Source organism: Lissotriton vulgaris, chromosome 4_1 (genome assembly GCF_964263255.1).
Source record: "Lissotriton vulgaris chromosome 4_1, aLisVul1.2, whole genome shotgun sequence".
Lineage (NCBI taxonomy): Eukaryota > Metazoa > Chordata > Amphibia > Caudata > Salamandridae > Lissotriton > Lissotriton vulgaris.
The window spans coordinates 1544569614-1544584198 of NC_141691.1; the positions used below are offsets into that span (position 1 = coordinate 1544569614).

At 44.6% G+C, this 14585-nt stretch overlaps 1 pseudogene; it reads left to right on the forward strand.

Moving 5' to 3' along the window:
- Positions 1 to 2233: 2233 nt before the first annotated feature.
- LOC147724218 (insulin receptor substrate 1-A-like) overlaps positions 2234 to 14585 on the forward strand; it is a 28284-nt pseudogene continuing 15932 nt past the window's right edge.

The following is a 14585-nucleotide window of genomic DNA, read 5'->3' on the forward strand; positions in this document are numbered from 1 at the left end:
CGCTGTTTATACATGGTTGTATCAAAAAGAAAGTAGTTTTCTGTTAACGCCAGTCTACAACACTCCAAAATAAAATGCCTGGGTGTCTTGTAATTCCAATCCATATTGAATAGGATATTCTCCAAGGTATCCAGAGTTTTTCCTTGTGGGAGACTTGTGTATAGACTTTCCACGTCCAATCCTACAAGGATCATGGAAGTCTCACAAAAAGTTACAGAGGTAAGATGGTTCAGCAGGTCTCTCGTGTCCTTAAGATACGTCGGAGTCTTCTGAGTTAGAGGTTTTAAATATTCATCCACAAACTGGGGTAAAGGTTCCAGTACTGAACCAATACCGGACACTATGGGGCGTCCCGGAGGAGGGCTCCTTGCTTTGTGTGTCTTCGGTAGAGAATAAAAATATGGTATTCTCGGGGTATCAGTATGTAAAAACTCAGCTTCTTTTCTGGAGAGCCAGTTATGTGCCTCAGCTTCCTCAATCATCAGAGTTATGGTTTGTTGTAGTCTGGGTGTGGGATCCTCAGTTACTATTTCATAGAAGGTGTTATCAGATAGCAGTTCCAGACATTGTTCTTGGTATCTCTTTTTTGTGAGTAGGACAATCCCTCCACCCTTGTCCGCCGGTTTAATTACCAGGTCATTATCATTTTTTAGTTCTTGAAGAGCAAGTTGTTCTCTCTTCGTGATGTTATGGAATGGTTTCTTTGTCAGAGTTGTAAGATCATCAAGATCATGCATTACTGCTTGTTCGAAGGTCTGTATTTCTATCGGTATCTGTGAATTCGTAGGACAGTATCTTGACTTTTTTCTGAGCGTAGTGTCTCCATCATTAGTAGCTGCTCCTTCTCCTCCAAAGAAGGCTTTCAGTTTCAACTTCCGACAGAATTCAGATACTTCACATTTAGTTTTGAAGATATCTAGGTTCGGTGTGGGTACGAACCCTAGGCCTTTGTTAAGTACCTTCACTTGATCTTGAGTGAGTATCTTTCCTGTAAGATTTACAATCAGGTCGCTGTGCTCGGCCCTGCTTTGGCTTTGGTGACACTCCTGGTCTGTACTTGGCGTGGTTGATCGGACCAGGTCACGCCTCTGCCCCTTTGTCTCTGTGGGGCACGGCCTCCTCCTAAAAAAGGACGCTGGTTGAAGTTAGGTCCTAATTGTTGTTGTTGTTGATGGTTCAAAATCACACAAACTAGTTATAGATGTGCATGTTGTATTGACAAACAAACAGCATCTCCAACACCTCTAGTGCTCTCTCCACTATGCAAGTAAGAGCCGGAACCCCAGAAAATAGTAAATAGGCAAACCAACAAAAATCTCTGCCTAGGTTCCACAAACATTTCAGAGCAGGAATGGGTAACATTTATGGAAGGTCACTTTCAGGCAGATGAGATAAAGCCACGCAGAACGACTAATACCTATAGGGAGCGTTCTGTTGGCCCGCAAAGAACACAGAAACATCCAAGTGAAGAACTCTCCTTCTCACCTACAAAGCTGGGCAAAATATTAACTAAAGCTACATCTCAAGGAGTGCCAGTCCCAAATTGCCTACCACACGCTTTGTTTAAAAAAAACATTCCCTTCGGGGCTAAGTAGTTAGCTAACCTGTTTGATTACACCATACGAAGTTCAACCATACCCGACTCCTGGCGCTGTGTGATTATCCAGTCAATTCATAAGACTGGCTCTTGATCAGCCCCAGTAACTATTGGCTGATAGCCCTAATGGATACTGAGACAAAGTTCTTCACCAGTTTATTGCTGGAAGATCTGAAAAGCTGGGTCGACTCAAAGGGCCTGATCCCCCTCCCCCCGAAAATGGGTTTTGTGACTAACTCCGGCACACTGACAAATCTCCCTGCCTTCTCCATTCACATTGATAAAGCAAACACTTATTCTACGGCACTCTTTTGCTGCTTTGTGGACATCAAATTACTGGAGTCAATCGTCCAGCTCCATACCAACACCTGGATTTAAGGCAAGATAAGCTCTGGTTCACACCTATCCAGAAAAATACCGATGTCAAGGGAAGTAAAACAGGGATGTGTGTTAGCTCCCCTGCTTTTTAACCTGTTTCTATCTGACCTCTCAGCAGAGTTGGATATAATAAATAGCCATGGTCCGTGGATCAGTAGTGCGCAGATCAACCTCATATATGCAGATGACCTAGCTCTATTCTGCCTCACGAGAGTTGGACTGCAACGCCTGCTGAATACATTATATAGCTACACCACCATGAACAGCTTGGAGGTAAACCTAAAGAAAACTCAAGTAGTCATATTTGACAGGAAGTGTTACAGAGGTGGCGACTAGTCGTACAACAACCTTCAAATTTCATACCTGTGTATTTTCATTGAATCATCGAGCACTTTAATAACACATTGTAGTCAAATTGCCATGAAAGCCCAGGCTCTTGAAGTCAGTCTTTCCAAACTCTTTAAAAAACTGACAGGTCCCTTCTTAGCGTCAATGTTGGAGGTAATGCTGGCCAAGATATGTCCCACCTTGTAAGGTTATGAGATCTTTTTGGGTAAGCTCCGCATTGCACTTAATCAACATGTGACTAAAATCTACAAAAAGGTGCTGCCGCTACTAAAAACCTCGACCCCGCCCAGATTCGTCCTGAGCTTGGTCCCATAAATTACTCTCTGCAAAGTGTGGTGGCCTTTCTTAACCAGTGCCACAAGTTGAGGCAGGCTAGAGAGGGACTGTTATCAGCTCCAACAACCCCAGTGGGTCACACAACGATCTTTTAATGAAGGCTTGCCACAGTTATCAGCAAGTGAACTGTGGTCTCTCAACCCAAGTAAAACTGCTTTTAAATCAAGCACTAAGAAGTGAATCCAACTGTGCTCCGTTTTGTCTGACAGAGAGAATTTAGCGAATCTAAATCTTATCAGTTGGCCCCTCCTTTGCCTCATCTTGCTTGCATATTCTCCCTATACCTAAAACAGAGATTTTGGTGCTTAGGCTGTGTGAGTGGCATTTTTTTGAAACACAAACCACCCAGGCGGCATTCTTCAGGTGAGGTTGTTTGCGGGGGCTGTGGAAAATCAGACTGGGTGCATGTTGAATCAAAGATGAGGCCTGAGTGGAATAAATTGGGAGTCCGGACCTGTAGACAGGGCATCATCGCTGCATTGAACCCAGAGAATACGGCTCTAAACATTAACTTTATGCTTTTTTATCTATCTGGCATATCGTAAGTTCAAGCAACCCACTAGTATTAATAAAACCATTGCAAAATGAGGTAATCCCCACAGGTGGTCACAACAATTGGATCACAAAAGAAGTAGCTGCTGTCCCGACCGGTAAGCTTGGCAATCTCTATCTCAGTTTACTACAGGGAACCAGGCTAAAAAAGCAAGCAGTGTGCCTCGGAACGATCTCTGCTAGCCGATAAGCACCGTTCTAAGTGAACCAATGACCTGTTCTGTAGATTGCCATCTGGATACCCCTGCGGTGGCAAAATGCAGAACATCTTTGATTTCCTTAGAGCACTTCTTTACCATTTTCCGCTGGCCTAACAAACAGACTGGCCAGTTGGTTCTGAGAAGCGCAGCAATTCAACTCTCTGTTCTTGCTGGACTGTGAATAAAAACTGCTTTTGCTCTGATAAGATGACTTGTTTTTAGAAAGGATTTTTCCCCCAGTGTATATATTAATATATAAATGTTATACTTTTTGCCTGTGATGGGAGCAGTGCGCTGTAAAAAACGCAATTGCTGTTTTTATCACTATTGCAATGTCTTTACTTATCAAACAACAGGTTATCCTTTGTAGCCTTTCTCTGATCGTCTTCTGAATCGCAACTGCATACTTAATAGGATGTCTTTATTACGGCTAGTGCGACTAGTAATTAGAATTTCATACAAAAGGTTTAACCATGCAGCCAAGTATAATTTTTTGTGAAACTATTTATTATTGTTTTGTTATCTACTGTACACTGCTTTCAATGTCTTGGCAATCAAAAATAGCTTTTTTTATTATTTATTTTTATATTTTGTGTATTTTGTTTAACAATATTTAATGCTCGATAGTAAAAATGTCACTGCAGAACCTCCAAAAGACATGCTAATGAAGAACTCCCACATCTAACAAAACAGATTTTTTTAAATCATTTGGTACTTTGTGTTTGAGCCTGCTGTGTGTAAAATTTATGAATAATAACTAGCTAGAGATTAGGGATCCTTTTCCTGAAGAAGGCCACAGGCCTGGATGAGGCCACAACCTGAATTATGTCAATCCATAGATGAAGGAGTATTTAAAACTTCTAAACTTCGCCTTTTATTTTAATCATCTTGCATTCTCCCAAATCAAATAAAGGAAGTTCCTTATTGGAGGTCACCAAGATTTTTAGTTTCTATGTTTCTGGATCCAAACCTCTCATCAATATGTGCTCCCTGTAATCTCACAGGTGAGCCAGCCCACATCCAGAGTATTCTCTGGCAAGCATGGATGTCCAATGATGATGCATGAAACCATGGGGGTGTGAGGCCATACCTTTCAATTTTTTAGGTCTCGGCTAGGCAGGGCATGCGCTGTCTCATCGAGAGATGCTGTATACAGTACTGCTTCGGAAGCTCCGCCCACTTTCCACCTATCATTTTGATTGGCCGCAATTCTAAATGCTGCATTTTCATTGGTTTTCGGGAACTTAATCCCGCCTCCTGACGGCGATGTCATAATTTTCTTCCTTCCGAGACTATCGGCCCCTTTACTTCTACAACAGTTTTGTTCCTCAGCCTCTCCCCATTCCTCCCGTAGTCCGTAACTTCTTGGACCATCACTACCCACACCAAACCCTCCCGTCTGTGGCTTCTTTCACGCCTGCACTTCTGTTAAAAATACGATAGGTCTTGCGTTAATACGAGTCCTATTGCATTTTCAAGGCTTGTTTGTTGTGTGATTGGTGGATGGATTTGCACTCTTTGTCTCGCATGCCCGCAATGCCTTACATCGTATGCATGTGGGACAAAACAGTGGCATTCCCAGCAGCAACTGCACCCGCCCCTCAGCCTCAGCCAATCCATTCCAGCGTCAGCCTGCAGCAGCTCTCCCTCGACTGCAGCCAGCCCTGCCAACCTGCAGCACCAGCGGCCATGACTCCACATCGGAGGAGCTCTGCCACCAGCGCTCCAGTGCCCAGTGTTCAGCTCCCCCAGTGACTGCGACTTCATATACAGATCCAGCCCTAGCGACTTCAGGGGTTCTTTTCGCAGAGTGACGCCGGACTCCCCCCTGCCACACTCCATCTGCCAACGGGCTGGCCTACATTCGCATGGGCCACGGGGCCCAACCACTTCGCCGAACCCCGCCAGCACAGGATCCACGTTACAGGAATTGGACACACTTGACCGGCACCTCCCCACTGCCTCTTGTTGCCCAACAGCTGCCCCTGAGTACTACAATGTTATGGCCAAACCCTGCCGGCCTCCTGTCTTCCTGCCCTTTCCTGTTAACCCACAGAACAGCCACAGGACGACCAATACATGCCCATGAGTCCGAGGTGGCGCCCGCCTATGCACGGAGCATATATGCCCATGAGCCCCACCAGCATGTCTGGCCCACAACAGATCCTGCGGCCTCACACCGACCCCAGCGGCTACATGATGTTGTTTCCTAGTGACAGTTGCTCCCCCAATGGTTGCTGAACCCGACTGTCATTGGAAAGCGGCAATGGCAAGCTGCCCTGCAGAGACTATATAAACATGAGTTCGGCCAGCTGCTCTAGCACCGGCATGCTGTCAGACAGCTACTTGCCAGCAGAGGTGGCCACTTAGGCCACCTGCGCCTACTACTCCCTGCCGCACTCCTTCAAGGATCTGCACGGCCTGGTGGCGAAGACTTGTCATCCTCCACCAGCAGCAACATCCTGGGTGGCCAGGACCAAACAAGCTAGTTGGACCCTTGAGTGCAGACAGCCACCACCTGCCCAGGCCTACCAAACTCTCTTGGACAAAGCCAGAGTACCGTGTTACAATGATGAGCTATCCTGAGGCTGGGTGCACAGTATTTATGTCAATATGGCTTTCGGAAGATGTTCAGAGAAGCTGCTCTTTCCCAAGCCTGCAGCCCTCCAGGACCATCCAGGTGTCGCCGCTTCTGCCCCGCTGCCAGGCCATGGCTCTGGTCTCAGCGCTTTCACCAGGGACAACCTTAGCCCTGCAACGCCAGGATAGTACGGGTGGACCCGCAGGGTCGGCGGCGGCACTGCTCTGAAACTTTCTCCAGCACCGCCAGTACCGCCCACGCACCAGCCACACCACCCTGAGCCGAGGATGGCAAATGCCACAGCCCAGCCTCCTTCGAGAACATGAGCCCACCAAAGGATCCTACTGGTGACACGTTTCTGAAATATATACACTTGCCCGTGGGCAGGGAGCAGTAACATCTGCACCACAAGTCCTCTGGAATGCCCTGGACGGCCAGCTCCACCGAGGACCTAAGTCCGTATGCTAGGATCACTTTCCATAAACCTGGGGACTTCCGAAGCCCTTCAGCGAAAGAAGGTGAGTCACGGAGTGCGCCCCTCTTCATCTCCCTGTTTGGGCCTCAGTGTCAACACTGCTGTTGTACCTTAAGAAAATTAAAGGCTTTTTTGGATTGGTGCTCTTCCTCTGATTTCACATTAATGAAAACCAGAGAGATTTACCAAAAAAACCTGAACCCAAAGGTGAAGAGCATGTCATTGAGTAGCAGACAAAGCAAACGTTTATATAGGACGAAAAGGGGTAATTTCTCTTATGCACGAAGCATTTTCTGAAATAGTATTGGTCGTTTGGCTAATGCTTTTAAATAGTGTTAGCATCTACAGACTTTTGCAAAGCGAATATTTGTTGTCATTTGGCTCTGCCTGAAAAAACACACGTGTATAATTGATCAGAGAGGTTAATTAACAAAGTTAAAAAATCACGTTGATCTGTAGAGTTGTTTTGTTTAGTAGACGGCCCATGAGCTGGCGATCTTTTAAACATCTGGTATAATTTTTTTTCATTGATCGGGTAGCAGAACAAACATTCAGTTTGTAAGAACTATCTGACTGTTGTAACATAACATAACATAAATTGTGTATTTGTAAAGCACACACTCACCACTTAAGGTATCTTGGCGTTGAAAAACGGATTTTTGTTGTTACCCAACTCAATGGTACTCATTTTATCGACCTCAGATGGATGAAAGGGTCAGTGAACCCGCCGGGATTTGAAACTGTGACCATGAGGTCAAACACAGGCCCCTGCAGTAGACGCATTAGTCCACTGAGCCACCTGACCCAGCAATGTAAGGAGGAGAGATTATGTTTACCATGTCAGTGATCACTGGTGCTCTACAAGCGTGTTGTTTAACCTCATCGCTGCTGCTGATATTTCCCCCCTGTGCTGGGCCCTAATAATAATGGGTGTGGTCGTGACTGAACCATTCTGTCATCAGCACAGCTCAACCGTGTCTGATGACGGAATGGTTCCGTCACCAGCATCGAAGGGGTTAAACAGACGTAGAGTCATGTGGCCATCGTGCGCTAGAGTAATCGATCCCACATGGATCTATGTTGTAAATCCCAGAACCAGAGAAGCTACCACAAATGTTTGCCTTTTCTAATTCCCTCCATGTTAAAGAACAGTAAATGTTTCAGAACCCTGGTTATGTGCTGTATAACACAATACATATAAGGTCCCAAAAGAGAGACCGATTGCATTGCAAATGCTTGTTTAATTGACTTCTAAAGTATAGCATGAGTATTGAAACATTAGAGCCCTTCACTGACGAACAGAAACTACCAAGGAATAAGGGTCTTCTAAACTTTAGAAATGATCCCCACCATGACCTTAGTGTGTCTCAATTGCGTTGTTGTGCTATGTATCTAAGAGCTGGGATGAAAAGTTAGACAGTCCCGTTTTCTCATTTTGACACCCTACCCCTACATTTGTATGGTGTCAAATTCTAGAGCACTCACAAAATGTATTTTGTCTTTATGTTATAATATTTGCCCATATCCTATAATATTGTTTTTAAATAAATCATTTCCTAATGAGTCTTTATGTACTTGGCAAACCAAAGGTGATGATGGACGGAGCGCTGAAACTTTTCAGACACTCAGCCCCAGTCACAGATCTAGGTTGAATCCATCATCGTTCTTTAGCTCACTTTGCCCCCCCAGTTCAGACCCAGCCATTTACAAATCAGTATTGACTGTGTGACTCATGAGAACAGTTCAGCCCTAACAGCCAAGCCAGGTCTTCCCTAAACTATAAACGAGCATCCACGGACTGGTTTCGGAATAACACCCCTCATCAGCCAGGCTATATTAAATCCAGTAGCAAAGTGAGCAAGGGACCCACGTCTGTGCATACCCTGCCAACTTAGGGTGAACAAAGCAAACACAAGGAGATGATGAACAGAGCACTGAAACTTTTCAGACACTCAACCCCAGTCACAGATCTGGTTTGAATCCATCATCGTTCTTTATCTCACTTCGCCACCTCATTTCAAACCCAGCTATATACAAATCAGTCTTGACCCTGTGCCTCATGGGAATAGTCCAGCACGAACTGTCAAGCCAGGTCTTCACAGAATCTCACAGCCTTTTTATGTATTCTGTAGAGTGAAACTTCTAGAGTTCCGCCCACCCCTAGTGAATAGCAGCTTGCTGAGCCCAGTAAACTTGCTTAGGAGATGGGCCTCTGGGTAGGGATGAGCAATAAACTCTGGGAGTTCCACCCACCACTATCTCTGTGTCAGCACCGGAGTGTCCAAAAAAGTACCTGCTAGTCACCCAAGAAGGGTGGTTCAGGACCCCCTAGCAGAATGAGGGGAAGATCAAGGGAGACACAAACGTCCCTGGTTAATGGGGAAGGAAAGGGTTTTAATTTTCCTTCCAGCCAGGAGGGAGGTTCTGATGGGTGGTGGCTCAGAGCGCCCCATTTCCAGCCCCTCTGCTTTGATTGTTCAAAGGTAGGACACAAGCAGCGGGACTCTGTCTATTCAGAGAAACCACCCACTGGTAGGACAACTACAGAGTTGGCTCAGGTGGCCTTAGGGTGAGGTAGTCCCAAGGGACAGGGAGAAGAACATGCCCTCATCTCTCTTAGTTAGGGGTGAACTAGGAGGGTAGACTGGTAAGCCATGAGGGGGGGGGAGGGGAGTTGTCCCTTCCACCAGGCCAAGGAGGATGGAGTCCCTGTCACTGTTCTGAGGGACACCAGAACCAGCCAGACCATGTTAGTGGAAAGGATGGTTTTTCTAGAGCAATGCACCAGTCAGGTGTGTAGGGTAACTCAGGTCCAGGGGCAGGTATTTGTCCGCCCATTCACTCAGCTATCCCTGGAGTGGGGTGGGGGTGTAACCCAGAGAAGGGCATATTTATCCCCAGATGCACATTGACTTTATTCTGTAAAATGAGTTGCCACCAGTGATATAAAATCTAGGAGAAACTGCAACCCAGGGCTCCCTAAATGTTCAGACATTTGGGAATACCACTCTCAAGGGGGGGGGGGGGCAGATGTAGGGGCGGGTGGAGGAAGAATCACCCCTGACTCAAGTTCAGCTTTAGGGTATCGATCCTGGGCTGGATGACCAGTCTAAGGATACCACACCTGAACTGGTTTGAATGAGAGTGGAAAAAGGGTACCTAAAACCTGGGGCAGTTGCCCCCCAATCTGTGAAACCACAGAGGGCAGTGGCCCTTAGATGGCCTGGGGCTTGGATGTTGACACTGACAACTGTCAATTGCCTCTGTTGGTTGCTGTCCTTACGGGCAAAATGTTCCTTGGGTTGGGGACAGAAGTCTGATCCAAGGGGTGGAAAGTGCCACATCACTTTGTTGGTCATGGTGGCACTGTCTGCTTACTGGGATACATCCGTGAGCAAAATAAGGTTAGGTGCTGAACAGATGGGGTCCACAGGAGAGGAGAAGGGTTCCCCTGGTGCCAATTCATTGGCTCAAGAAATTGGTGACAGAGGGATACAAATTAATTTAGAGGAGAATAGAGCTGGCACATGCCTATGAAGTAGATGGCCAGTGTCCATATTCTACCTCCGAAAAAGGGAAGTCCACAAAGGTATTGGTTAGTCTCACCTAGCCTTAGGCTGGAAAGGGGTTCTGTTGGACCTGGCACTCTCTGCAGGGTCACACCCTTACATCTTGCCTTTAACCCTCCTCTTTTTGTTGAATTCATTTTAGTTGGCCTAAGGACTCTACACTTTGCCACTACTAACTACTGCTTATACCCAATTGGCATTTTTAATTTACTTACAAGTCCCTAGTAAAGTGGTACTACATGTGCCCAGGGCCTGCAAATTGAATTCTACTAGTGGGTCTGCAGCACTAATTGTGCCACCCATTTCAGTAGTCCTTTAAACATGTGTCAGGCTTGTCATTGCAGAGATTTAAACTACCATGTCGACCTGGCATAAGAAAGCATTTGCCAGATTTCAAACTTTTTTTATTACATACAAGTAATTCCTACGGTAGCCCTAGAAAGCCCTGAGGGCAGGGTACAATACATTACAAAAGTTTAACATGCACTTTTGAGTTGAACATGTCCTTTTAGTGGTAGTAATAATGTTTATTTCGAAAATGACATTCCATAAAATGTACGAACATTCATTAAACATTTCTATTAAAAATAAATGATCAAGCAGTATTGTTTACAGTCTAACAGCAAACTAAACAGTCATAGTGTACTAAACAGAAATAAATAAAATATCATAAGTAAGCTATGACAACCTTTCAGAGAACAGTATGCTAAGTAAGGTGCTAGCACAATTGCTGTATTTTCTACGTGCTAAAGGGTTGTGTATTCTTCTTGAAAAACGAGTAGGGAGATTAAAATAGTACACACTAAGTGCTAACAAGTAAATTGTGTAAAGTTGAGCTGTTCTGTCTCTGGACTGGCCGAAGTAAAGTAGCTTTTGTATTTTAAGCAGACTGGGATAATAACCAGTCAAACAGCCCATCAAATGTCAAGCTACAATGTCTGTATGCAGATTAAAAATAAGAGGAAATTCAGAGATAAGAAATAACTGCGACCCGGCTAATCTGTGCACTCTAAACTACTAGTGCAAGTAATATGGTTCATACATTATATACAATGTAATTACATTTCTTAAACGTTGGGAAAATAAGAGCACACCTAGTGCTGTTAGCTGCCTTAGAGTACAAAGATAAGCAGTTCTTTCCGCTGGATTGGCGGGGAGAGAGGGAGTTGCTATGCATAATATAATCCAGCATAAAACAGGCCAATCTGCTCATCACAACATAGCATTTTTGGTCTTTTTCTTTCCTCAACAACCCTTATGCAAATAAATATTTGCCTAAGATAGCCTCAGTGTAAGTAGATATGTCTCCCTTCAGCACCCTTAAAAGCTTCATGGTGCCTAACTGTTTATAGAGTGGGTGAATCCATTCAATTCTGGGCTTAATGTAAGCAGGACAGAAGAGCAAAACATGACCTACCTTTTCTTTGGAGACAGGCTACACATTGAGTTGTTCTTGCTAGCGTTGGGACTCCAGCCTTCGTTTCATGAGAACGTGAATTACACTATCTTGAGGGTGCCAAATCGAAATGTTAAGTACAGGGATTTCACCAGTTGCAGTTGTGGGGTGTCTAGGAAGGCTTCATACTTGGGGTTGTTTTTGGTAAGCAGAAACTGGTCTGTCAGTCTCCCTAGGGTGGGAGTTTGATGGCGGCTAGCTAGGATCTTTGAAGCTGTGTTTAGGGAACTTGAGTCAGACCAGAAGTTTCAGAGGCTTAGCCTTAAAATCCAGGAATGGACGTGTCTGACCCAGAGAAAGGTGAGGTCTTTGTCAAATGCCAGCAGGTCCTCTACTGCATTTCGGTACAGTTTGAACTCCTCCGTGGTCCATATTCTCACCCAATATAAAAGAGGCCTCAGCCGGGCAATATGTCCCACCCTTTTAAACGTCACATCGAAAAACATGGGTCCTAGGGGAGTGCTCTTGGGGAGGTGAAGAAGTGAACGGATAAACTTGTTATTGCTTAAGGTAAGTGAATTAACGTTCACGTGACCCTTGGTTTCGGCACTACATATAGGATTCCTGATTAAGCCTTTAGTTTGTATATCTCTATAGTGGGGAATAGGGCTCTTGATGTTGTTCCCTGGTATTATTTATTGATATTCGAGGCTTGGTGCTGGAGCACTGCCCTTCACTTCTGAATGTGAGGGGACCACAAAACCCTACTATCCAGCATAGTACTCAGGTATTCAAATATGTAAACTCGCTCTAGTGTCCCATTATCCAACGTCAGGTCATTTCCAAATGATTTGTGGGGACTAACTACCATGAATTCTGCTTTTGTTACATTAATTTCCCGATCCCTAGCAGCACAAAAGGCATTTTAAGTTATACAGAAATTGCTACAGTCCCATAGTAGCCTGGGAGAATTAGAGAGTGTTGTCTGTGAATAAAAGAGCATTTAAACGAACCCCTTCCAGTTTGGGAGAGTCAATATTGCCTAGATGAAATGTCGCTATGCATTGTTGACAAAAAGGGGAAATAGAATAGGGGCCAGCACATACCCCTGTCTCACCCTTCTGCATCCTGGAATTTAATCGGTCAGTTGTCCCTGGGGACCCCATCGCATGTGGACATAAATATTATGGTGTAACCTTGTTATTTGGCCAAGTAGGACTTCAGGAACCCCTAGGCTCTTTAAGAATGTCCATTAGCAATCCCCTGGGGACTAGGTCAAAGGCTGCTTAAAGGTCAACAAATGCTATATAAAGATGACCTTCTTTCAGCTTTTGCATACTTCCGGACAATGAGACGCAACCTCAGGACTTGATCTATGGTACTAACTTGGGGTCTAAACCCAGCCTGCTAGGGGACAGAATTTCTGCGTCATAAATCCAATAATTATATTTTCCTAATAGCTGTCTCACATAACACTTTCTGCAAGATGTTCAGAGGCTTAGAGGCCTATAATTAGCAGTATTCTTCAGATACCCCTTTTTATAAATAGAGATTATCTGTGCTCCTTTCCAGGTATTGGGGATTGGACCTCCTAAGGCTATGGCTGAAGGTGTTAACATATGGAATCGAAACTGAAAAGTCATGTTGTAATAGTTTACCATGAGGTTTGTCTGGACCCGGGGCCTTGCCCAAGTTGATGACAGCAATAGCTGCTTTGGCTCCTCAAATGTGAAGCGTATGTCTAAGGGTGGGGTGGAGGTGTCTGCTGTGAGGTCAGTGAATGCTTAGTGCTCACGGGGAGCATGGTCATAACATTTGGTGAAATTATCCACCAGGGCTCCCAGGTTCAATTAGCAATTGATCTGTGCTGCAGAGTGCACGCTCCCATGGGCAACACTTTTACAGAACACCAGACCTTGCAACCACCACTATATCACTCCAACTAGCATCATCCCACTTGCACCTTACTGTCATCTTATACCTTTCCCTCGCTACGCGGACCTCAAGTGGGGTTATAGATTTCAATGCAATCATCTGAGCTTTTTTGGCTAAACTACAGCCCTTTATGTAGCACAGATTGCTGTCATTGCTGTGGGACCTAGAGGTAGAGTGTTTCCTTATGAGGGGCTTGGGAAAAAACCAATTTCAAGGAACCTACCAAGTTAGCATGGATATCGATCATTGGGAACTTGGAGGGCATAGGAGGGCTAGGTTTGGAAAAAAACATTACAAATAAGTTAAAAATCACTGCCATGGTCTTTACAGCCTTAGGGTTGCTGTTACAGGAGCATAAGAGTTATTGCCCAGGCATTTTGATAGCTTGAGATGGTGGGGATAGTGGTCACTCTCTTCTCTTTCATCTATTTTAATCTATCCCACATACAATCCGTGATCAGGATATAATCAAAATTGTGACAGTGGGTTCACCCTGTTTGTCTGATATAGACCTGCCTTTACATGCTCGCAACTCATTTGATATTGCTGTAATTACTCATGCCGTCGAGCATCTGCATGATTACGCTCTGCTTTTTTAGTTTCATTCAGGTATTTTTCTTCTTCCCTTTAGCATCTGCTATTTTCTCCCAAATATTTAATGCTATGTAATGTATGGGTCGAGGTGGTGGCTTCTTCTCATTTAATTTTCCTCTCAATCTTTCAGTTTTTCTCAGTTCAAATGTACCATATCTTGGAAAACTCAAAAGATCTTTGTTTTCAGTAATCTTGCACCATTGCTGAAGCCACAAATATTTATGTAATCTCATATTAGTTGCCATATAATGTGCTGGTGTACGCTCAGGAGACTCCACTTCAACTTCCCATAATAGGATTGTTACATCATCTCTCACAAAACCTTGTCTTTACTTCAATTCTGTTCTTTTAATTCTTGAAGACTCATTAACCAATCTCAATGTGGCACGTATTCAACAATTGACCTATAGCAGCACGTCACTGTCATAATCAGCTGTGTGACAAGACACCAATCTTAGCACGGATTCAGCAGTTCACCCTCCTTTACCATTTTCTCTCATACACACAATTCTACAACTTTAGGTGAACATAAATATTCAATCTTTGTATGCTCCTGCTGAAGGAAACCAAAGACAATTCAACAATCAGAATATTAAGGTTGTAATGTCCTTGGACTTTTTCATA